Source organism: Dendrobates tinctorius, unplaced genomic scaffold, assembly GCF_039654945.1.
Source record: "Dendrobates tinctorius isolate UK_male_01 unplaced genomic scaffold, ASM3965494v1 ptg000254l, whole genome shotgun sequence".
Classification (NCBI taxonomy): Eukaryota; Metazoa; Chordata; class Amphibia; order Anura; family Dendrobatidae; genus Dendrobates; species Dendrobates tinctorius.
In genome coordinates, this window is record NW_027361921.1 from 4,465,205 (window position 1) to 4,488,941 (window position 23,737).

At 37.7% G+C, this 23,737-nt stretch overlaps 21 non-coding genes across 21 annotated transcripts; 12 read left to right on the top strand and 9 right to left on the bottom strand.

Annotated features, from left to right (window-relative positions):
- Window positions 1-1,175: 1,175 nt before the first annotated feature.
- Window positions 1,176-1,249, bottom strand: TRNAT-AGU (transfer RNA threonine (anticodon AGU)). Its single transcript has one exon. It is a non-coding gene; the product is annotated as a tRNA-Thr (tRNA).
- A 556-nt stretch (window positions 1,250-1,805) lies between these two features.
- TRNAS-GCU (transfer RNA serine (anticodon GCU)) lies at window positions 1,806-1,887 on the top strand. The gene has a single exon. It is a non-coding gene; the product is annotated as a tRNA-Ser (tRNA).
- A 1,338-nt stretch (window positions 1,888-3,225) lies between these two features.
- TRNAT-AGU (transfer RNA threonine (anticodon AGU)) lies at window positions 3,226-3,299 on the bottom strand. The gene has a single exon. It is a non-coding gene; the product is annotated as a tRNA-Thr (tRNA).
- A 556-nt stretch (window positions 3,300-3,855) lies between these two features.
- Window positions 3,856-3,937, top strand: TRNAS-GCU (transfer RNA serine (anticodon GCU)). Its single transcript has one exon. It is a non-coding gene; the product is annotated as a tRNA-Ser (tRNA).
- A 1,222-nt stretch (window positions 3,938-5,159) lies between these two features.
- TRNAT-AGU (transfer RNA threonine (anticodon AGU)) lies at window positions 5,160-5,233 on the bottom strand. Its single transcript has one exon. It is a non-coding gene; the product is annotated as a tRNA-Thr (tRNA).
- Window positions 5,234-5,789: 556 nt separating this feature from the next.
- TRNAS-GCU (transfer RNA serine (anticodon GCU)) lies at window positions 5,790-5,871 on the top strand. The gene has a single exon. It is a non-coding gene; the product is annotated as a tRNA-Ser (tRNA).
- Window positions 5,872-7,092: 1,221 nt separating this feature from the next.
- On the bottom strand, window positions 7,093-7,166 carry TRNAT-AGU (transfer RNA threonine (anticodon AGU)). The gene has a single exon. It is a non-coding gene; the product is annotated as a tRNA-Thr (tRNA).
- Window positions 7,167-7,722: 556 nt separating this feature from the next.
- Window positions 7,723-7,804, top strand: TRNAS-GCU (transfer RNA serine (anticodon GCU)). The gene has a single exon. It is a non-coding gene; the product is annotated as a tRNA-Ser (tRNA).
- Window positions 7,805-9,284: 1,480 nt separating this feature from the next.
- On the bottom strand, window positions 9,285-9,358 carry TRNAT-AGU (transfer RNA threonine (anticodon AGU)). Its single transcript has one exon. It is a non-coding gene; the product is annotated as a tRNA-Thr (tRNA).
- A 556-nt stretch (window positions 9,359-9,914) lies between these two features.
- Window positions 9,915-9,996, top strand: TRNAS-GCU (transfer RNA serine (anticodon GCU)). The gene has a single exon. It is a non-coding gene; the product is annotated as a tRNA-Ser (tRNA).
- A 1,863-nt stretch (window positions 9,997-11,859) lies between these two features.
- Window positions 11,860-11,941, top strand: TRNAS-GCU (transfer RNA serine (anticodon GCU)). Its single transcript has one exon. It is a non-coding gene; the product is annotated as a tRNA-Ser (tRNA).
- Window positions 11,942-13,137: 1,196 nt separating this feature from the next.
- Window positions 13,138-13,211, bottom strand: TRNAT-AGU (transfer RNA threonine (anticodon AGU)). Its single transcript has one exon. It is a non-coding gene; the product is annotated as a tRNA-Thr (tRNA).
- A 556-nt stretch (window positions 13,212-13,767) lies between these two features.
- On the top strand, window positions 13,768-13,849 carry TRNAS-GCU (transfer RNA serine (anticodon GCU)). Its single transcript has one exon. It is a non-coding gene; the product is annotated as a tRNA-Ser (tRNA).
- Window positions 13,850-15,187: 1,338 nt separating this feature from the next.
- On the bottom strand, window positions 15,188-15,261 carry TRNAT-AGU (transfer RNA threonine (anticodon AGU)). The gene has a single exon. It is a non-coding gene; the product is annotated as a tRNA-Thr (tRNA).
- Window positions 15,262-15,817: 556 nt separating this feature from the next.
- TRNAS-GCU (transfer RNA serine (anticodon GCU)) lies at window positions 15,818-15,899 on the top strand. The gene has a single exon. It is a non-coding gene; the product is annotated as a tRNA-Ser (tRNA).
- A 1,829-nt stretch (window positions 15,900-17,728) lies between these two features.
- Window positions 17,729-17,810, top strand: TRNAS-GCU (transfer RNA serine (anticodon GCU)). Its single transcript has one exon. It is a non-coding gene; the product is annotated as a tRNA-Ser (tRNA).
- Window positions 17,811-19,004: 1,194 nt separating this feature from the next.
- Window positions 19,005-19,078, bottom strand: TRNAT-AGU (transfer RNA threonine (anticodon AGU)). The gene has a single exon. It is a non-coding gene; the product is annotated as a tRNA-Thr (tRNA).
- A 556-nt stretch (window positions 19,079-19,634) lies between these two features.
- Window positions 19,635-19,716, top strand: TRNAS-GCU (transfer RNA serine (anticodon GCU)). The gene has a single exon. It is a non-coding gene; the product is annotated as a tRNA-Ser (tRNA).
- A 1,829-nt stretch (window positions 19,717-21,545) lies between these two features.
- TRNAS-GCU (transfer RNA serine (anticodon GCU)) lies at window positions 21,546-21,627 on the top strand. The gene has a single exon. It is a non-coding gene; the product is annotated as a tRNA-Ser (tRNA).
- A 1,194-nt stretch (window positions 21,628-22,821) lies between these two features.
- TRNAT-AGU (transfer RNA threonine (anticodon AGU)) lies at window positions 22,822-22,895 on the bottom strand. The gene has a single exon. It is a non-coding gene; the product is annotated as a tRNA-Thr (tRNA).
- Window positions 22,896-23,451: 556 nt separating this feature from the next.
- On the top strand, window positions 23,452-23,533 carry TRNAS-GCU (transfer RNA serine (anticodon GCU)). The gene has a single exon. It is a non-coding gene; the product is annotated as a tRNA-Ser (tRNA).
- The last annotated feature ends 204 nt before the right edge of the window (window positions 23,534-23,737 follow it).

The window sequence follows — 23,737 nt, forward strand, 5'->3', positions numbered from 1 at the left end:
GTGTTGAATGGTTTGGTTTTCATTTTTAACCCAAGTGGTGGACACTTCAAGCATGAAAGTTTACAATACTCCTGTGCTGCTATCAAACTTTGCAGAGTCAGATCTGTAAATCCACTCGTTTTAATTTGTAAAGCTTGATGCCATCCTATATTCTGTAAAGAAAATTATATCCTCTAATTCCTTTTAAAGTGTTTCAACAGCAGACAATTTTTTTTCTCAATTGCACTATATTAGGGCTGTGGGAAATTAATATTTGATGACAAACAAGAGTAAAAGTCCTCTTTTTGGGGTAAAAACCCAGAAAATGAGATGAAGAATAGAAAGCACTGCTGACATTCAAAATCAAGGTTTTCCTTTTACTAAATAGGCTCTTTGACCAACTAAGCCAAAGGACAAACAGGTGCGAAACATTAAAAAGCCTGCTTAGAGAGTTAAACAGCCCTAAACTGAGATAAAGAAGGAAAAGGACTGCTGGCATTCAAATTCAAGATTTTCCATTTACTAAATAGGCTCTTTGACCTACTAAGACAAAGGACAAACAGGTGTGATACATTAGAAAGCCTGCTTAGAGAGTTAAACAGCCCTAAACTGAGATAAAGAAGGAAGAGGACTGCTGGCATTCAAATTCAAGATTTTCTGTTTACTAAACAGGCTCTTTGACCAACTAAGACAAAGGACAAACAGGTGTGATACATTAGAAAGCCTGCTTAGAGAGTTAAGAAGCCCCAAACTGACATAAAGAAAGAATAGCACTGCTGGCATTCAAATTCAAGATTTTCTGTTTACTAAACAGGCTCTTTGACCAACTAAGACAAAGGACAAATAGGTGTGATACATTAGAAAGCCTGCTTAGAGAGTTAAGAAGCCCCAAACTGACATAAAGAAAGAATAGCTGGCATTCAAATTCAAGATTTTCTGTTTACTAAACAGGCTCTTTGACCAACTAAGCCAAAGGACATAAAGGTGAGATACATTGGATAAACGGATTAGAGATGCATAGAAAGGATGCATTTCAAAACTAAATCAACTGGTTTTACATTGTCATGCTTGAAGCCATCTTTCTTCCTTTATATCTCTTAGGTAGAAGAGATTTTTAATCTCACAATTGCACTATCAGTCGCAAGTGAAACACCTATTTTTAAGATAGGAAGCTTCTTTGTGAGGAGATGAAAACAAGGCACTGCTGAGATTCGAACTCAGGATCTCCTGTTTACTAGACAGGCGCTTTAACCAACTAAGCCACAGCACCAGAAGATGGAATGCATTTGAAATCCAAGGAAGATTGAAGCACCAATCGAACATTCAACTGGTTAGCGCAGCAAAATAATATTGAGCTTGAGTTCCATTCCACGTAGAGCAGAAACATGGAGTAAGATTTCAATCTCAGTCATAACACTTAAGAAGCCAAGTAAATTTTGAAGAGCATTCATTTAAAAGACTGACAAATTTACAGAAGCTGTATCGAGGACAAAGGCTTTGAAGTTTTGCAATTGAATGAGCCATCTTTTAGCACAGCTGAAATTTGGGACTTGTTTTGCTTCCAAGTTATGACACAGAATAGACAGATTGAAGAAATGCCATGGCAAAACCAAAAGGAGGAAAAATTATGACTAATTGATATTAAAAACCTCAGCACTGGTTCATTTCTGATAGAGTTTTCCCCAAGCTAACTTCAAACAACAGGCACTGTAGTTGACGAGATAAGGCAACTCTGACAAAAGCCAACATACAATCTTCAGTGAAAAAACACTGACTGGTAAAAACCCTCTCAACATCTTCCCACCTAAATGCATGGGTGCTATGTAGATGAGGTGGCCGAGTGGTTAAGGCGATGGACTGCTAATCCATTGTGCTCTGCATGCATGGGTTCGAATCCCATCCTCGTCGTATTAATCTGCTTCTTCTTTCGTGTTGAATGGTTTCGTTTTCATTTTTAACCCAAGTGGTGGACACTTCAAGCATGAAAGTTTACAATACTACTGTGCTGCTATCAAACTTTGCAGAGTCAGATCTGTAAATCCACTCGTTTTAATTTGTAAAGCTTGATGCCATCCTATATTCTGTAAAGAAAATTATATCCTCTAATTCCTTTTAAAGTGTTTCAACAGCAGACAATTTTTTTTCTCAATTGCACTATATTAGGGCTGTGGGAAATTAATATTTGATGACAAACAAGAGTAAAAGTCCTCTTTTTGGGGTAAAAACCCACAAAATGAGATGAAGAATAGAAAGCACTGCTGACATTCAAAATCAAGGTTTTCCTTTTACTAAATAGGCTCTTTGACCAACTAAGCCAAAGGACAAACAGGTGCGAAACATTAAAAAGCCTGCTTAGAGAGTTAAACAGCCCTAAACTGAGATAAAGAAGGAAAAGGACTGCTGGCATTCAAATTCAAGATTTTCCATTTACTAAATAGGCTCTTTGACCAACTAAGCCAAAGGACAAACAGGTGCGAAACATTAAAAAGCCTGCTTAGAGAGTTAAACAGCCCTAAACTGAGATAAAGAAGGAAAAGGACTGCTGGCATTCAAATTCAAGATTTTCCATTTACTAAATAGGCTCTTTGACCAACTAAGACAAAGGACAAACAGGTGTGATACATTAGAAAGCCTGCTTAGAGAGTTAAACAGCCCTAAACTGAGATAAAGAAGGAAGAGGACTGCTGGCATTCAAATTCAAGATTTTCTGTTTACTAAACAGGCTCTTTGACCAACTAAGACAAAGGACAAACAGGTGTGATACATTAGAAAGCCTGCTTAGAGAGTTAAGAAGCCCCAAACTTACATAAAGAAAGAATAGCACTGCTGGCATTCAAATTCAAGATTTTCTGTTTACTAAACAGGCTCTTTGACCAACTAAGACAAAGGACAAATAGGTGTGATACATTAGAAAGCCTGCTTAGAGAGTTAAGAAGCCCCAAACTGACATAAAGAAAGAATAGCTGGCATTCAAATTCAAGATTTTCTGTTTACTAAACAGGCTCTTTGACCAACTAAGCCAAAGGACATAAAGGTGAGATACATTGGATAAACGGATTAGAGATGCATAGAAAGGATGCATTTCAAAACTAAATCAACTGGTTTTACATTGTCATGCTTGAAGCCATCTTTCTTCCTTTATATCTCTTAGGTAGAAGAGATTTTTAATCTCACAATTGCACTATCAGTCGCAAGTGAAACACCTATTTTTAAGATAGGAAGCTTCTTTGTGAGGAGATGAAAACAAGGCACTGCTGAGATTCGAACTCAGGATCTCCTGTTTACTAGACAGGCGCTTTAACCAACTAAGCCACAGCACCAGAAGATGGAATGCATTTGAAATCCAAGGAAGATTGAAGCACCAATCGAACATTCAACTGGTTAGCGCAGCAAAATAATATTGAGCTTGAGTTCCATTCCACGTAGAGCAGAAACATGGAGTAAGATTTCAATCTCAGTCATAACACTTAAGAAGCCAAGTAAATTTTGAAGAGCATTCATTTAAAAGACTGACAAATTTACAGAAGCTGTATCGAGGACAAAGGCTTTGAAGTTTTGCAATTGAATGAGCCATCTTTTAGCACAGCTGAAATTTGGGACTTGTTTTGCTTCCAAGTTATGACACAGAATAGACAGATTGAAGAAATGCCATGGCAAAACCAAAAGGAGGAAAAATTATGACTAATTGATATTAAAAACCTCAGCACTGGTTCATTTCTGATAGAGTTTTCCCCAAGCTAACTTCAAACAACAGGCACTGTAGTTGACGAGATAAGGCAACTCTGACAAAAGCCAACATACAATCTTCAGTGAAAAAACACTGACTGGTAAAAACCCTCTCAACATCTTCCCACCTAAATGCATGTGTGCTATGTAGATGAGGTGGCCGAGTGGTTAAGGCGATGGACTGCTAATCCATTGTGCTCTGCATGCATGGGTTCGAATCCCATCCTCGTCGTATTAATCTGCTTCTTCTTTCGTGTTGAATGGTTTGGTTTTCATTTTTAACCCAAGTGGTGGACACTTCAAGCATGAAAGTTTACAATACTCCTGTGCTGCTATCAAACTTTGCAGAGTCAGATCTGTAAATCCACTCGTTTTAATTTGTAAAGCTTGATGCCATCCTATATTCTGTAAAGAAAATTATATCCTCTAATTCCTTTTAAAGTGTTTCAACAGCAGACAATTTTTTTTCTCAATTGCACTATATTAGGGCTGTGGGAAATTAATATTTGATGACAAACAAGAGTAAAAGTCCTCTTTTTGGGGTAAAAACCCAGAAAATGAGATGAAGAATAGAAAGCACTGCTGACATTCAAAATCAAGGTTTTCCTTTTACTAAATAGGCTCTTTGACCAACTAAGCCAAAGGACAAACAGGTGCGAAACATTAAAAAGCCTGCTTAGAGAGTTAAACAGCCCTAAACTGAGATAAAGAAGGAAAAGGACTGCTGGCATTCAAATTCAAGATTTTCCATTTACTAAATAGGCTCTTTGACCTACTAAGACAAAGGACAAACAGGTGTGATACATTAGAAAGCCTGCTTAGAGAGTTAAACAGCCCTAAACTGAGATAAAGAAGGAAGAGGACTGCTGGCATTCAAATTCAAGATTTTCTGTTTACTAAACAGGCTCTTTGACCAACTAAGACAAAGGACAAACAGGTGTGATACATTAGAAAGCCTGCTTAGAGAGTTAAGAAGCCCCAAACTGACATAAAGAAAGAATAGCACTGCTGGCATTCAAATTCAAGATTTTCTGTTTACTAAACAGGCTCTTTGACCAACTAAGACAAAGGACAAATAGGTGTGATACATTAGAAAGCCTGCTTAGAGAGTTAAGAAGCCCCAAACTGACATAAAGAAAGAATAGCTGGCATTCAAATTCAAGATTTTCTGTTTACTAAACAGGCTCTTTGACCAACTAAGCCAAAGGACATAAAGGTGAGATACATTGGATAAACGGATTAGAGATGCATAGAAAGGATGCATTTCAAAACTAAATCAACTGGTTTTACATTGTCATGCTTGAAGCCATCTTTACATTGTCATGCTTGAAGCCATCTTTCTTCCTTTATATCTCTTAGGTAGAAGAGATTTTTAATCTCACAATTGCACTATCAGTCGCAAGTGAAACACCTATTTTTAAGATAGGAAGCTTCTTTGTGAGGAGATGAAAACAAGGCACTGCTGAGATTCGAACTCAGGATCTCCTGTTTACTAGACAGGCGCTTTAACCAACTAAGCCACAGCACCAGAAGATGGAATGCATTTGAAATCCAAGGAAGATTGAAGCACCAATCGAACATTCAACTGGTTAGCGCAGCAAAATAATATTGAGCTTGAGTTCCATTCCACGTAGAGCAGAAACATGGAGTAAGATTTCAATCTCAGTCATAACACTTAAGAAGCCAAGTAAATTTTGAAGAGCATTCATTTAAAAGACTGACAAATTTACAGAAGCTGTATCGAGGACAAAGGCTTTGAAGTTTTGCAATTGAATGAGCCATCTTTTAGCACAGCTGAAATTTGGGACTTGTTTTGCTTCCAAGTTATGACACAGAATAGACAGATTGAAGAAATGCCATGGCAAAACCAAAAGGAGGAAAAATTATGACTAATTGATATTAAAAACCTCAGCACTGGTTCATTTCTGATAGAGTTTTCCCCAAGCTAACTTCAAACAACAGGCACTGTAGTTGACGAGATAAGGCAACTCTGACAAAAGCCAACATACAATCTTCAGTGAAAAAACACTGACTGGTAAAAACCCTCTCAACATCTTCCCACCTAAATGCATGGGTGCTATGTAGATGAGGTGGCCGAGTGGTTAAGGCGATGGACTGCTAATCCATTGTGCTCTGCATGCATGGGTTCGAATCCCATCCTCGTCGTATTAATCTGCTTCTTCTTTCGTGTTGAATGGTTTCGTTTTCATTTTTAACCCAAGTGGTGGACACTTCAAGCATGAAAGTTTACAATACTCCTGTGCTGCTATCAAACTTTGCAGAGTCAGATCTGTAAATCCACTCGTTTTAATTTGTAAAGCTTGATGCCATCCTATATTCTGTAAAGAAAATTATATCCTCTAATTCCTTTTAAAGTGTTTCAACAGCAGACAATTTTTTTTCTCAATTGCACTATATTAGGGCTGTGGGAAATTAATATTTGATGACAAACAAGAGTAAAAGTCCTCTTTTTGGGGTAAAAACCCAGAAAATGAGATGAAGAATAGAAAGCACTGCTGACATTCAAAATCAAGGTTTTCCTTTTACTAAATAGGCTCTTTGACCAACTAAGCCAAAGGACAAACAGGTGCGAAACATTAAAAAGCCTGCTTAGAGAGTTAAACAGCCCTAAACTGAGATAAGAAGGAAAAGGACTGCTGGCATTCAAATTCAAGATTTTCCATTTACTAAATAGGCTCTTTGACCTACTAAGACAAAGGACAAACAGGTGTGATACATTAGAAAGCCTGCTTAGAGAGTTAAACAGCCCTAAACTGAGATAAAGAAGGAAGAGGACTGCTGGCATTCAAATTCAAGATTTTCTGTTTACTAAACAGGCTCTTTGACCAACTAAGACAAAGGACAAACAGGTGTGATACATTAGAAAGCCTGCTTAGAGAGTTAAGAAGCCCCAAACTGACATAAAGAAAGAATAGCACTGCTGGCATTCAAATTCAAGATTTTCTGTTTACTAAACAGGCTCTTTGACCAACTAAGACAAAGGACAAATAGGTGTGATACATTAGAAAGCCTGCTTAGAGAGTTAAGAAGCCCCAAACTGACATAAAGAAAGAATAGCTGGCATTCAAATTCAAGATTTTCTGTTTACTAAACAGGCTCTTTGACCAACTAAGCCAAAGGACATAAAGGTGAGATACATTGGATAAACGGATTAGAGATGCATAGAAAGGATGCATTTCAAAACTAAATCAACTGGTTTTACATTGTCATGCTTGAAGCCATCTTTACATTGTCATGCTTGAAGCCATCTTTCTTCCTTTATATCTCTTAGGTAGAAGAGATTTTTAATCTCACAATTGCACTATCAGTCGCAAGTGAAACACCTATTTTTAAGATAGGAAGCTTCTTTGTGAGGAGATGAAAACAAGGCACTGCTGAGATTCGAACTCAGGATCTCCTGTTTACTAGACAGGCGCTTTAACCAACTAAGCCACAGCACCAGAAGATGGAATGCATTTGAAATCCAAGGAAGATTGAAGCACCAATCGAACATTCAACTGGTTAGCGCAGCAAAATAATATTGAGCTTGAGTTCCATTCCACGTAGAGCAGAAACATGGAGTAAGATTTCAATCTCAGTCATAACACTTAAGAAGCCAAGTAAATTTTGAAGAGCATTCATTTAAAAGACTGACAAATTTACAGAAGCTGTATCGAGGACAAAGGCTTTGAAGTTTTGCAATTGAATGAGCCATCTTTTAGCACAGCTGAAATTTGGGACTTGTTTTGCTTCCAAGTTATGACACAGAATAGACAGATTGAAGAAATGCCATGGCAAAACCAAAAGGAGGAAAAATTATGACTAATTGATATTAAAAACCTCAGCACTGGTTCATTTCTGATAGAGTTTTCCCCAAGCTAACTTCAAACAACAGGCACTGTAGTTGACGAGATAAGGCAACTCTGACAAAAGCCAACATACAATCTTCAGTGAAAAAACACTGACTGGTAAAAACCCTCTCAACATCTTCCCACCTAAATGCATGGGTGCTATGTAGATGAGGTGGCCGAGTGGTTAAGGCGATGGACTGCTAATCCATTGTGCTCTGCATGCATGGGTTCGAATCCCATCCTCGTCGTATTAATCTGCTTCTTCTTTCGTGTTGAATGGTTTCGTTTTCATTTTTAACCCAAGTGGTGGACACTTCAAGCATGAAAGTTTACAATACTCCTGTGCTGCTATCAAACTTTGCAGAGTCAGATCTGTAAATCCACTCGTTTTAATTTGTAAAGCTTGATGCCATCCTATATTCTGTAAAGAAAATTATATCCTCTAATTCCTTTTAAAGTGTTTCAACAGCAGACAATTTTTTTTCTCAATTGCACTATATTAGGGCTGTGGGAAATTAATATTTGATGACAAACAAGAGTAAAAGTCCTCTTTTTGGGGTAAAAACCCAGAAAATGAGATGAAGAATAGAAAGCACTGCTGACATTCAAAATCAAGGTTTTCCTTTTACTAAATAGGCTCTTTGACCAACTAAGCCAAAGGACAAACAGGTGCGAAACATTAAAAAGCCTGCTTAGAGAGTTAAACAGCCCTAAACTGAGATAAAGAAGGAAAAGGACTGCTGGCATTCAAATTCAAGATTTTCCATTTACTAAATAGGCTCTTTGACCTACTAAGACAAAGGACAAACAGGTGTGATACATTAGAAAGCCTGCTTAGAGAGTTAAACAGCCCTAAACTGAGATAAAGAAGGAAGAGGACTGCTGGCATTCAAATTCAAGATTTTCTGTTTACTAAACAGGCTCTTTGACCAACTAAGACAAAGGACAAACAGGTGTGATACATTAGAAAGCCTGCTTAGAGAGTTAAACAGCCCTAAACTGAGATAAAGAAGGAAAAGGACTGCTGGCATTCAAATTCAAGATTTTCCATTTACTAAATAGGCTCTTTGACCAACTAAGACAAAGGACAAACAGGTGTGATACATTAGAAAGCCTGCTTAGAGAGTTAAACAGCCCTAAACTGAGATAAAGAAGGAAGAGGACTGCTGGCATTCAAATTCAAGATTTTCTGTTTACTAAACAGGCTCTTTGACCAACTAAGACAAAGGACAAACAGGTGTGATACATTAGAAAGCCTGCTTAGAGAGTTAAGAAGCCCCAAACTTACATAAAGAAAGAATAGCACTGCTGGCATTCAAATTCAAGATTTTCTGTTTACTAAACAGGCTCTTTGACCAACTAAGACAAAGGACAAATAGGTGTGATACATTAGAAAGCCTGCTTAGAGAGTTAAGAAGCCCCAAACTGACATAAAGAAAGAATAGCTGGCATTCAAATTCAAGATTTTCTGTTTACTAAACAGGCTCTTTGACCAACTAAGCCAAAGGACATAAAGGTGAGATACATTGGATAAACGGATTAGAGATGCATAGAAAGGATGCATTTCAAAACTAAATCAACTGGTTTTACATTGTCATGCTTGAAGCCATCTTTCTTCCTTTATATCTCTTAGGTAGAAGAGATTTTTAATCTCACAATTGCACTATCAGTCGCAAGTGAAACACCTATTTTTAAGATAGGAAGCTTCTTTGTGAGGAGATGAAAACAAGGCACTGCTGAGATTCGAACTCAGGATCTCCTGTTTACTAGACAGGCGCTTTAACCAACTAAGCCACAGCACCAGAAGATGGAATGCATTTGAAATCCAAGGAAGATTGAAGCACCAATCGAACATTCAACTGGTTAGCGCAGCAAAATAATATTGAGCTTGAGTTCCATTCCACGTAGAGCAGAAACATGGAGTAAGATTTCAATCTCAGTCATAACACTTAAGAAGCCAAGTAAATTTTGAAGAGCATTCATTTAAAAGACTGACAAATTTACAGAAGCTGTATCGAGGACAAAGGCTTTGAAGTTTTGCAATTGAATGAGCCATCTTTTAGCACAGCTGAAATTTGGGACTTGTTTTGCTTCCAAGTTATGACACAGAATAGACAGATTGAAGAAATGCCATGGCAAAACCAAAAGGAGGAAAAATTATGACTAATTGATATTAAAAACCTCAGCACTGGTTCATTTCTGATAGAGTTTTCCCCAAGCTAACTTCAAACAACAGGCACTGTAGTTGACGAGATAAGGCAACTCTGACAAAAGCCAACATACAATCTTCAGTGAAAAAACACTGACTGGTAAAAACCCTCTCAACATCTTCCCACCTAAATGCATGTGTGCTATGTAGATGAGGTGGCCGAGTGGTTAAGGCGATGGACTGCTAATCCATTGTGCTCTGCATGCATGGGTTCGAATCCCATCCTCGTCGTATTAATCTGCTTCTTCTTTCGTGTTGAATGGTTTGGTTTTCATTTTTAACCCAAGTGGTGGACACTTCAAGCATGAAAGTTTACAATACTCCTGTGCTGCTATCAAACTTTGCAGAGTCAGATCTGTAAATCCACTCGTTTTAATTTGTAAAGCTTGATGCCATCCTATATTCTGTAAAGAAAATTATATCCTCTAATTCCTTTTAAAGTGTTTCAACAGCAGACAATTTTTTTTCTCAATTGCACTATATTAGGGCTGTGGGAAATTAATATTTGATGACAAACAAGAGTAAAAGTCCTCTTTTTGGGGTAAAAACCCAGAAAATGAGATGAAGAATAGAAAGCACTGCTGACATTCAAAATCAAGGTTTTCCTTTTACTAAATAGGCTCTTTGACCAACTAAGCCAAAGGACAAACAGGTGCGAAACATTAAAAAGCCTGCTTAGAGAGTTAAACAGCCCTAAACTGAGATAAAGAAGGAAAAGGACTGCTGGCATTCAAATTCAAGATTTTCCATTTACTAAATAGGCTCTTTGACCTACTAAGACAAAGGACAAACAGGTGTGATACATTAGAAAGCCTGCTTAGAGAGTTAAACAGCCCTAAACTGAGATAAAGAAGGAAGAGGACTGCTGGCATTCAAATTCAAGATTTTCTGTTTACTAAACAGGCTCTTTGACCAACTAAGACAAAGGACAAACAGGTGTGATACATTAGAAAGCCTGCTTAGAGAGTTAAGAAGCCCCAAACTGACATAAAGAAAGAATAGCACTGCTGGCATTCAAATTCAAGATTTTCTGTTTACTAAACAGGCTCTTTGACCAACTAAGACAAAGGACAAATAGGTGTGATACATTAGAAAGCCTGCTTAGAGAGTTAAGAAGCCCCAAACTGACATAAAGAAAGAATAGCTGGCATTCAAATTCAAGATTTTCTGTTTACTAAACAGGCTCTTTGACCAACTAAGCCAAAGGACATAAAGGTGAGATACATTGGATAAACGGATTAGAGATGCATAGAAAGGATGCATTTCAAAACTAAATCAACTGGTTTTACATTGTCATGCTTGAAGCCATCTTGAAGCCATCTTTACATTGTCATGCTTGAAGCCATCTTTCTTCCTTTATATCTCTTAGGTAGAAGAGATTTTTAATCTCACAATTGCACTATCAGTCGCAAGTGAAACACCTATTTTTAAGATAGGAAGCTTCTTTGTGAGGAGATGAAAACAAGGCACGGCTGAGATTCGAACTCAGGATCTCCTGTTTACTAGACAGGCGCTTTAACCAACTAAGCCACAGCACCAGAAGATGGAATGCATTTGAAATCCAAGGAAGATTGAAGCACCAATCGAACATTCAACTGGTTAGCGCAGCAAAATAATATTGAGCTTGAGTTCCATTCCACGTAGAGCAGAAACATGGAGTAAGATTTCAATCTCAGTCATAACACTTAAGAAGCCAAGTAAATTTTGAAGAGCATTCATTTAAAAGACTGACAAATTTACAGAAGCTGTATCGAGGACAAAGGCTTTGAAGTTTTGCAATTGAATGAGCCATCTTTTAGCACAGCTGAAATTTGGGACTTGTTTTGCTTCCAAGTTATGACACAGAATAGACAGATTGAAGAAATGCCATGGCAAAACCAAAAGGAGGAAAAATTATGACTAATTGATATTAAAAACCTCAGCACTGGTTCATTTCTGATAGAGTTTTCCCCAAGCTAACTTCAAACAACAGGCACTGTAGTTGACGAGATAAGGCAACTCTGACAAAAGCCAACATACAATCTTCAGTGAAAAAACACTGACTGGTAAAAACCCTCTCAACATCTTCCCACCTAAATGCATGGGTGCTATGTAGATGAGGTGGCCGAGTGGTTAAGGCGATGGACTGCTAATCCATTGTGCTCTGCATGCATGGGTTCGAATCCCATCCTCGTCGTATTAATCTGCTTCTTCTTTCGTGTTGAATGGTTTCGTTTTCATTTTTAACCCAAGTGGTGGACACTTCAAGCATGAAAGTTTACAATACTCCTGTGCTGCTATCAAACTTTGCAGAGTCAGATCTGTAAATCCACTCGTTTTAATTTGTAAAGCTTGATGCCATCCTATATTCTGTAAAGAAAATTATATCCTCTAATTCCTTTTAAAGTGTTTCAACAGCAGACAATTTTTTTTCTCAATTGCACTATATTAGGGCTGTGGGAAATTAATATTTGATGACAAACAAGAGTAAAAGTCCTCTTTTTGGGGTAAAAACCCAGAAAATGAGATGAAGAATAGAAAGCACTGCTGACATTCAAAATCAAGGTTTTCCTTTTACTAAATAGGCTCTTTGACCAACTAAGCCAAAGGACAAACAGGTGCGAAACATTAAAAAGCCTGCTTAGAGAGTTAAACAGCCCTAAACTGAGATAAAGAAGGAAAAGGACTGCTGGCATTCAAATTCAAGATTTTCCATTTACTAAATAGGCTCTTTGACCTACTAAGACAAAGGACAAACAGGTGTGATACATTAGAAAGCCTGCTTAGAGAGTTAAACAGCCCTAAACTGAGATAAAGAAGGAAGAGGACTGCTGGCATTCAAATTCAAGATTTTCTGTTTACTAAACAGGCTCTTTGACCAACTAAGACAAAGGACAAACAGGTGTGATACATTAGAAAGCCTGCTTAGAGAGTTAAGAAGCCCCAAACTGACATAAAGAAAGAATAGCACTGCTGGCATTCAAATTCAAGATTTTCTGTTTACTAAACAGGCTCTTTGACCAACTAAGACAAAGGACAAATAGGTGTGATACATTAGAAAGCCTGCTTAGAGAGTTAAGAAGCCCCAAACTGACATAAAGAAAGAATAGCTGGCATTCAAATTCAAGATTTTCTGTTTACTAAACAGGCTCTTTGACCAACTAAGCCAAAGGACATAAAGGTGAGATACATTGGATAAACGGATTAGAGATGCATAGAAAGGATGCATTTCAAAACTAAATCAACTGGTTTTACATTGTCATGCTTGAAGCCATCTTTCTTCCTTTATATCTCTTAGGTAGAAGAGATTTTTAATCTCACAATTGCACTATCAGTCGCAAGTGAAACACCTATTTTTAAGATAGGAAGCTTCTTTGTGAGGAGATGAAAACAAGGCACTGCTGAGATTCGAACTCAGGATCTCCTGTTTACTAGACAGGCGCTTTAACCAACTAAGCCACAGCACCAGAAGATGGAATGCATTTGAAATCCAAGGAAGATTGAAGCACCAATCGAACATTCAACTGGTTAGCGCAGCAAAATAATATTGAGCTTGAGTTCCATTCCACGTAGAGCAGAAACATGGAGTAAGATTTCAATCTCAGTCATAACACTTAAGAAGCCAAGTAAATTTTGAAGAGCATTCATTTAAAAGACTGACAAATTTACAGAAGCTGTATCGAGGACAAAGGCTTTGAAGTTTTGCAATTGAATGAGCCATCTTTTAGCACAGCTGAAATTTGGGACTTGTTTTGCTTCCAAGTTATGACACAGAATAGACAGATTGAAGAAATGCCATGGCAAAACCAAAAGGAGGAAAAATTATGACTAATTGATATTAAAAACCTCAGCACTGGTTCATTTCTGATAGAGTTTTCCCCAAGCTAACTTCAAACAACAGGCACTGTAGTTGACGAGATAAGGCAACTCTGACAAAAGCCAACATACAATCTTCAGTGAAAAAACACTGACTGGTAAAAACCCTCTCAACATCTTCCCACCTAAATGCATGGGTGCTATGTAGATGAGGTGGCCGAGTGGTTAAGGCGATGGACTGCTAATCCATTGTGCTCTGCATGCATGGGTTCGAATCCCATCCTCGTCGTATTAATCTGCTTCTTCTTTCGTGTTGAATGGTTTCGTTTTCATTTTTAACCCAAGTGGTGGACACTTCAAGCATGAAAGTTTACAATACTCCTGTGCTGCTATCAAACTTTGCAGAGTCAGATCTGTAAATCCACTCGTTTTAATTTGTAAAGCTTGATGCCATCCTATATTCTGTAAAGAAAATTATATCCTCTAATTCCTTTTAAAGTGTTTCAACAGCAGACAATTTTTTTTCTCAATTGCACTATATTAGGGCTGTGGGAAATTAATATTTGATGACAAACAAGAGTAAAAGTCCTCTTTTTGGGGTAAAAACCCACAAAATGAGATGAAGAATAGAAAGCACTGCTGACATTCAAAATCAAGGTTTTCCTTTTACTAAATAGGCTCTTTGACCAACTAAGCCAAAGGACAAACAGGTGCGAAACATTAAAAAGCCTGCTTAGAGAGTTAAACAGCCCTAAACTGAGATAAAGAAGGAAAAGGACTGCTGGCATTCAAATTCAAGATTTTCCATTTACTAAATAGGCTCTTTGACCAACTAAGCCAAAGGACAAACAGGTGCGAAACATTAAAAAGCCTGCTTAGAGAGTTAAACAGCCCTAAACTGAGATAAAGAAGGAAAAGGACTGCTGGCATTCAAATTCAAGATTTTCCATTTACTAAATAGGCTCTTTGACCAACTAAGACAAAGGACAAACAGGTGTGATACATTAGAAAGCCTGCTTAGAGAGTTAAACAGCCCTAAACTGAGATAAAGAAGGAAGAGGACTGCTGGCATTCAAATTCAAGATTTTCTGTTTACTAAACAGGCTCTTTGACCAACTAAGACAAAGGACAAACAGGTGTGATACATTAGAAAGCCTGCTTAGAGAGTTAAGAAGCCCCAAACTTACATAAAGAAAGAATAGCACTGCTGGCATTCAAATTCAAGATTTTCTGTTTACTAAACAGGCTCTTTGACCAACTAAGACAAAGGACAAATAGGTGTGATACATTAGAAAGCCTGCTTAGAGAGTTAAGAAGCCCCAAACTGACATAAAGAAAGAATAGCTGGCATTCAAATTCAAGATTTTCTGTTTACTAAACAGGCTCTTTGACCAACTAAGCCAAAGGACATAAAGGTGAGATACATTGGATAAACGGATTAGAGATGCATAGAAAGGATGCATTTCAAAACTAAATCAACTGGTTTTACATTGTCATGCTTGAAGCCATCTTTCTTCCTTTATATCTCTTAGGTAGAAGAGATTTTTAATCTCACAATTGCACTATCAGTCGCAAGTGAAACACCTATTTTTAAGATAGGAAGCTTCTTTGTGAGGAGATGAAAACAAGGCACTGCTGAGATTCGAACTCAGGATCTCCTGTTTACTAGACAGGCGCTTTAACCAACTAAGCCACAGCACCAGAAGATGGAATGCATTTGAAATCCAAGGAAGATTGAAGCACCAATCGAACATTCAACTGGTTAGCGCAGCAAAATAATATTGAGCTTGAGTTCCATTCCACGTAGAGCAGAAACATGGAGTAAGATTTCAATCTCAGTCATAACACTTAAGAAGCCAAGTAAATTTTGAAGAGCATTCATTTAAAAGACTGACAAATTTACAGAAGCTGTATCGAGGACAAAGGCTTTGAAGTTTTGCAATTGAATGAGCCATCTTTTAGCACAGCTGAAATTTGGGACTTGTTTTGCTTCCAAGTTATGACACAGAATAGACAGATTGAAGAAATGCCATGGCAAAACCAAAAGGAGGAAAAATTATGACTAATTGATATTAAAAACCTCAGCACTGGTTCATTTCTGATAGAGTTTTCCCCAAGCTAACTTCAAACAACAGGCACTGTAGTTGACGAGATAAGGCAACTCTGACAAAAGCCAACATACAATCTTCAGTGAAAAAACACTGACTGGTAAAAACCCTCTCAACATCTTCCCACCTAAATGCATGGGTGCTATGTAGATGAGGTGGCCGAGTGGTTAAGGCGATGGACTGCTAATCCATTGTGCTCTGCATGCATGGGTTCGAATCCCATCCTCGTCGTATTAATCTGCTTCTTCTTTCGTGTTGAATGGTTTGGTTTTCATTTTTAACCCAAGTGGTGGACACTTCAAGCATGAAAGTTTACAATACTCCTGTGCTGCTATCAAACTTTGCAGAGTCAGATCTGTAAATCCACTCGTTTTAATTTGTAAAGCTTGATGCCATCCTATATTCTGTAAAGAAAATTATATCCTCTAATTCCTTTTAAAGTGTTTCAACAGCAGACAATTTTTTTTCTCAATTGCACTATATTAGGGCTGTGGGAAATTAATATTTGATGACAAACAAGAGTAAAAGTCCTCTTTTTGGGGTAAAAACCCAGAAAATGAGATGAAGAATAGAAAGCACTGCTGACATTCAAAATCAAGGTTTTCCTTTTACTAAATAGGCTCTTTGACCAACTAAGCCAAAGGACAAACAGGTGCGAAACATTAAAAAGCCTGCTTAGAGAGTTAAACAGCCCTAAACTGAGATAAAGAAGGAAAAGGACTGCTGGCATTCAAATTCAAGATTTTCCATTTACTAAATAGGCTCTTTGACCTACTAAGACAAAGGACAAACAGGTGTGATACATTAGAAAGCCTGCTTAGAGAGTTAAACAGCCCTAAACTGAGATAAAGAAGGAAGAGGACTGCTGGCATTCAAATTCAAGATTTTCTGTTTACTAAACAGGCTCTTTGACCAACTAAGACAAAGGACAAACAGGTGTGATACATTAGAAAGCCTGCTTAGAGAGTTAAGAAGCCCCAAACTGACATAAAGAAAGAATAGCACTGCTGGCATTCAAATTCAAGATTTTCTGTTTACTAAACAGGCTCTTTGACCAACTAAGACAAAGGACAAATAGGTGTGATACATTAGAAAGCCTGCTTAGAGAGTTAAGAAGCCCCAAACTGACATAAAGAAAGAATAGCTGGCATTCAAATTCAAGATTTTCTGTTTACTAAACAGGCTCTTTGACCAACTAAGCCAAAGGACATAAAGGTGAGATACATTGGATAAACGGATTAGAGATGCATAGAAAGGATGCATTTCAAAACTAAATCAACTGGTTTTACATTGTCATGCTTGAAGCCATCTTTCTTCCTTTATATCTCTTAGGTAGAAGAGATTTTTAATCTCACAATTGCACTATCAGTCGCAAGTGAAACACCTATTTTTAAGATAGGAAGCTTCTTTGTGAGGAGATGAAAACAAGGCACTGCTGAGATTCGAACTCAATTCGATCTCCTGTTTACTAGACAGGCGCTTTAACCAACTAAGCCACAGCACCAGAAGATGGAATGCATTTGAAATCCAAGGAAGATTGAAGCACCAATCGAACATTCAACTGGTTAGCGTAGCAAAATAATATTGAGCTTGAGTTCCATTCCACGTAGAGCAGAAACATGGAGTAAGATTTCAATCTCAGTCATAACACTTAAGAAGCCAAGTAAATTTTGAAGAGCATTCATTTAAAAGACTGACAAATTTACAGAAGCTGTATCGAGGACAAAGGCTTTGAAGTTTTGCAATTGTATGAGCCATCTTTTAGCACAGCTGAAATTTGGGACTTGTTTTGCTTCCAAGTTATGACACAGAATAGACAGATTGAAGAAATGCCATGGCAAAACCAAAAGGAGGAAAAATTATGACTAATTGATATTAAAAACCTCAGCACTGGTTCATTTCTGATAGAGTTTTCCCCAAGCTAACTTCAAACAACAGGCACTGTAGTTGACGAGATAAGGCAACTCTGACAAAAGCCAACATACAATCTTCAGTGAAAAAACACTGACTGGTAAAAACCCTCTCAACATCTTCCCACCTAAATGCATGGGTGCTATGTAGATGAGGTGGCCGAGTGGTTAAGGCGATGGACTGCTAATCCATTGTGCTCTGCATGCATGGGTTCGAATCCCATCCTCGTCGTATTAATCTGCTTCTTCTTTCGTGTTGAATGGTTTGGTTTTCATTTTTAACCCAAGTGGTGGACACTTCAAGCATGAAAGTTTACAATACTCCTGTGCTGCTATCAAACTTTGCAGAGTCAGATCTGTAAATCCACTCGTTTTAATTTGTAAAGCTTGATGCCATCCTATATTCTGTAAAGAAAATTATATCCTCTAATTCCTTTTAAAGTGTTTCAACAGCAGACAATTTTTTTTCTCAATTGCACTATATTAGGGCTGTGGGAAATTAATATTTGATGACAAACAAGAGTAAAAGTCCTCTTTTTGGGGTAAAAACCCACAAAATGAGATGAAGAATAGAAAGCACTGCTGACATTCAAAATCAAGATTTTCCTTTTACTAAATAGGCTCTTTGACCAACTAAGCCAAAGGACAAACAGGTGCGAAACATTAAAAAGCCTGCTTAGAGAGTTAAACAGCCCTAAACTGAGATAAAGAAGGAAAAGGACTGCTGGCATTCAAATTCAAGATTTTCCATTTACTAAATAGGCTCTTTGACCTACTAAGACAAAGGACAAACAGGTGTGATACATTAGAAAGCCTGCTTAGAGAGTTAAACAGCCCTAAACTGAGATAAAGAAGGAAGAGGACTGCTGGCATTCAAATTCAAGATTTTCTGTTTACTAAACAGGCTCTTTGACCAACTAAGACAAAGGACAAACAGGTGTGATACATTAGAAAGCCTGCTTAGAGAGTTAAGAAGCCCCAAACTGACATAAAGAAAGAATAGCACTGCTGGCATTCAAATTCAAGATTTTCTGTTTACTAAACAGGCTCTTTGACCAACTAAGACAAAGGACAAATAGGTGTGATACATTAGAAAGCCTGCTTAGAGAGTTAAGAAGCCCCAAACTGACATAAAGAAAGAATAGCTGGCATTCAAATTCAAGATTTTCTGTTTACTAAACAGGCTCTTTGACCAACTAAGCCAAAGGACATAAAGGTGAGATACATTGGATATGCATTAGAGATGCATAGAAAGGATGCATTTCAAAACTAAATCAACTGGTTTTACATTGTCATGCTTGAAGCCATCTTTCTTCCTTTATATCTCTTAGGTAGAAGAGATTTTTAATCTCACAATTGCACTATCAGTCGCAAGTGAAACACCTATTTTTAAGATAGGAAGCTTGTTTGTGAGGAGATGAAAACAAGGCACTGCTGAGATTCGAACTCAGGATCTCCTGTTTACTAGACAGGCGCTTTAACCAACTAAGCCACAGCACCAGAAGATGGAATGCACTTGAAATCCAAGGAAGATTGAAGCACCAATCGAACATTCAACTGGTTAGCGCAGCAAAATAATATTGAGCTTGAGTTCCATTCCACGTAGAGCAGAAACATGGAGTAAGATTTCAATCTCAGTCATAACACTTAAGAAGCCAAGTAAATTTTGAAGAGCATTCATTTAAAAGACTGACAAATTTACAGAAGCTGTATCGAGGACAAAGGCTTTGAAGTTTTGCAATTGAATGAGCCATCTTTTAGCACAGCTGAAATTTGGGACTTGTTTTGCTTCCAAGTTATGACACAGAATAGACAGATTGAAGAAATGCCATGGCAAAACCAAAAGGAGGAAAAATTATGACTAATTGATATTAAAAACCTCAGCACTGGTTCATTTCTGATAGAGTTTTCCCCAAGCTAACTTCAAACAACAGGCACTGTAGTTGACGAGATAAGGCAACTCTGACAAAAGCCAACATACAATCTTCAGTGAAAAAACACTGACTGGTAAAAACCCTCTCAACATCTTCCCACCTAAATGCATGTGTGCTATGTAGATGAGGTGGCCGAGTGGTTAAGGCGATGGACTGCTAATCCATTGTGCTCTGCATGCATGGGTTCGAATCCCATCCTCGTCGGATTAATCTGCTTCTTCTTTTGTGTTGAATGGTTTGGTTTTCATTTTTAACCCAAGTGGTGGACACTTCAAGCATGAAAGTTTACAATACTCCTGTGCTGCTATCAAACTTTGCAGAGTCAGATCTGTAAATCCACTCGTTTTAATTTGTAAAGCTTGATGCCATCCTATATTCTGTAAAGAAAATTATATCCTCTAATTCCTTTTAAAGTGTTTCAACAGCAGACAATTTTTTTTCTCAATTGCACTATATTAGGGCTGTGGGAAATTAATATTTGATGACAAACAAGAGTAAAAGTCCTCTTTTTGGGGTAAAAACCCACAAAATGAGATGAAGAATAGAAAGCACTGCTGACATTCAAAATCAAGGTTTTCCTTTTACTAAATAGGCTCTTTGACCAACTAAGCCAAAGGACAAACAGGTGCGAAACATTAAAAAGCCTGCTTAGAGAGTTAAACAGCCCTAAACTGAGATAAAGAAGGAAAAGGACTGCTGGCATTCAAATTCAAGATTTTCCATTTACTAAATAGGCTCTTTGACCTACTAAGACAAAGGACAAACAGGTGTGATACATTAGAAAGCCTGCTTAGAGAGTTAAACAGCCCTAAACTGAGATAAAGAAGGAAGAGGACTGCTGGCATTCAAATTCAAGATTTTCTGTTTACTAAACAGGCTCTTTGACCAACTAAGACAAAGGACAAACAGGTGTGATACATTAGAAAGCCTGCTTAGAGAGTTAAGAAGCCCCAAACTGACATAAAGAAAGAATAGCACTGCTGGCATTCAAATTCAAGATTTTCTGTTTACTAAACAGGCTCTTTGACCAACTAAGACAAAGGACAAATAGGTGTGATACATTAGAAAGCCTGCTTAGAGAGTTAAGAAGCCCCAAACTGACATAAAGAAAGAATAGCTGGCATTCAAATTCAAGATTTTCTGTTTACTAAACAGGCTCTTTGACCAACTAAGCCAAAGGACATAAAGGTGAGATACATTGGATAAACGGATTAGAGATGCATAGAAAGGATGCATTTCAAAACTAAATCAACTGGTTTTACATTGTCATGCTTGAAGCCATCTTTCTTCCTTTATATCTCTTAGGTAGAAGAGATTTTTAATCTCACAATTGCACTATCAGTCGCAAGTGAAACACCTATTTTTAAGATAGGAAGCTTCTTTGTGAGGAGATGAAAACAAGGCACTGCTGAGATTCGAACTCAATTCGATCTCCTGTTTACTAGACAGGCGCTTTAACCAACTAAGCCACAGCACCAGAAGATGGAATGCATTTGAAATCCAAGGAAGATTGAAGCACCAATCGAACATTCAACTGGTTAGCGTAGCAAAATAATATTGAGCTTGAGTTCCATTCCACGTAGAGCAGAAACATGGAGTAAGATTTCAATCTCAGTCATAACACTTAAGAAGCCAAGTAAATTTTGAAGAGCATTCATTTAAAAGACTGACAAATTTACAGAAGCTGTATCGAGGACAAAGGCTTTGAAGTTTTGCAATTGTATGAGCCATCTTTTAGCACAGCTGAAATTTGGGACTTGTTTTGCTTCCAAGTTATGACACAGAATAGACAGATTGAAGAAATGCCATGGCAAAACCAAAAGGAGGAAAAATTATGACTAATTGATATTAAAAACCTCAGCACTGGTTCATTTCTGATAGAGTTTTCCCCAAGCTAACTTCAAACAACAGGCACTGTAGTTGACGAGATAAGGCAACTCTGACAAAAGCCAACATACAATCTTCAGTGAAAAAACACTGACTGGTAAAAACCCTCTCAACATCTTCCCACCTAAATGCATGGGTGCTATGTAGATGAGGTGGCCGAGTGGTTAAGGCGATGGACTGCTAATCCATTGTGCTCTGCATGCATGGGTTCGAATCCCATCCTCGTCGTATTAATCTGCTTCTTCTTTCGTGTTGAATGGTTTGGTTTTCATTTTTAACCCAAGTGGTGGACACTTCAAGCATGAAAGTTTACAATACTCCTGTGCTGCTATCAAACTTTGCAGAGTCAGATCTGTAAATCCACTCGTTTTAATTTGTAAAGCTTGATGCCATCCTATATTCTGTAAAGAAAATTATATCCTCTAATTCCTTTTAAAGTGTTTCAACAGCAGACAATTTTTTTTCTCAATTGCACTATATTAGGGCTGTGGGAAATTAATATTTGATGACAAACAAGAGTAAAAGTCCTCTTTTTGGGGTAAAAACCCACAAAATGAGATGAAGAATAGAAAGCACTGCTGACATTCAAAATCAAGATTTTCCTTTTACTAAATAGGCTCTTTGACCAACTAAGCCAAAGGACAAACAGGTGCGAAACATTAAAAAGCCTGCTTAGAGAGTTAAACAGCCCTAAACTGAGATAAAGAAGGAAAAGGACTGCTGGCATTCAAATTCAAGATTTTCCATTTACTAAATAGGCTCTTTGACCTACTAAGACAAAGGACAAACAGGTGTGATACATTAGAAAGCCTGCTTAGAGAGTTAAACAGCCCTAAACTGAGATAAAGAAGGAAGAGGACTGCTGGCATTCAAATTCAAGATTTTCTGTTTACTAAACAGGCTCTTTGACCAACTAAGACAAAGGACAAACAGGTGTGATACATTAGAAAGCCTGCTTAGAGAGTTAAGAAGCCCCAAACTGACATAAAGAAAGAATAGCACTGCTGGCATTCAAATTCAAGATTTTCTGTTTACTAAACAGGCTCTTTGACCAACTAAGACAAAGGACAAATAGGTGTGATACATTAGAAAGCCTGCTTAGAGAGTTAAGAAGCCCCAAACTGACATAAAGAAAGAATAGCTGGCATTCAAATTCAAGATTTTCTGTTTACTAAACAGGCTCTTTGACCAACTAAGCCAAAGGACATAAAGGTGAGATACATTGGATATGCATTAGAGATGCATAGAAAGGATGCATTTCAAAACTAAATCAACTGGTTTTACATTGTCATGCTTGAAGCCATCTTTCTTCCTTTATATCTCTTAGGTAGAAGAGATTTTTAATCTCACAATTGCACTATCAGTCGCAAGTGAAACACCTATTTTTAAGATAGGAAGCTTGTTTGTGAGGAGATGAAAACAAGGCACTGCTGAGATTCGAACTCAGGATCTCCTGTTTACTAGACAGGCGCTTTAACCAACTAAGCCACAGCACCAGAAGATGGAATGCATTTGAAATCCAAGGAAGATTGAAGCACCAATCGAACATTCAACTGGTTAGCGCAGCAAAATAATATTGAGCTTGAGTTCCATTCCACGTAGAGCAGAAACATGGAGTAAGATTTCAATCTCAGTCATAACACTTAAGAAGCCAAGTAAATTTTGAAGAGCATTCATTTAAAAGACTGACAAATTTACAGAAGCTGTATCGAGGACAAAGGCTTTGAAGTTTTGCAATTGAATGAGCCATCTTTTAGCACAGCTGAAATTTGGGACTTGTTTTGCTTCCAAGTTATGACACAGAATAGACAGATTGAAGAAATGCCATGGCAAAACCAAAAGGAGGAAAAATTATGACTAATTGATATTAAAAACCTCAGCACTGGTTCATTTCTGATAGAGTTTTCCCCAAGCTAACTTCAAACAACAGGCACTGTAGTTGACGAGATAAGGCAACTCTGACAAAAGCCAACATACAATCTTCAGTGAAAAAACACTGACTGGTAAAAACCCTCTCAACATCTTCCCACCTAAATGCATGTGTGCTATGTAGATGAGGTGGCCGAGTGGTTAAGGCGATGGACTGCTAATCCATTGTGCTCTGCATGCATGGGTTCGAATCCCATCCTCGTCGGATTAATCTGCTTCTTCTTTTGTGTTGAATGGTTTGGTTTTCATTTTTAACCCAAGTGGTGGACACTTCAAGCATGAAAGTTTACAATACTCCTGTGCTGCTATCAAACTTTGCAGAGTCAGATCTGTAAATCCACTCGTTTTAATTTGTAAAGCTTGATGCCATCCTATATTCTGTAAAGAAAATTATATCCTCTAATTCCTT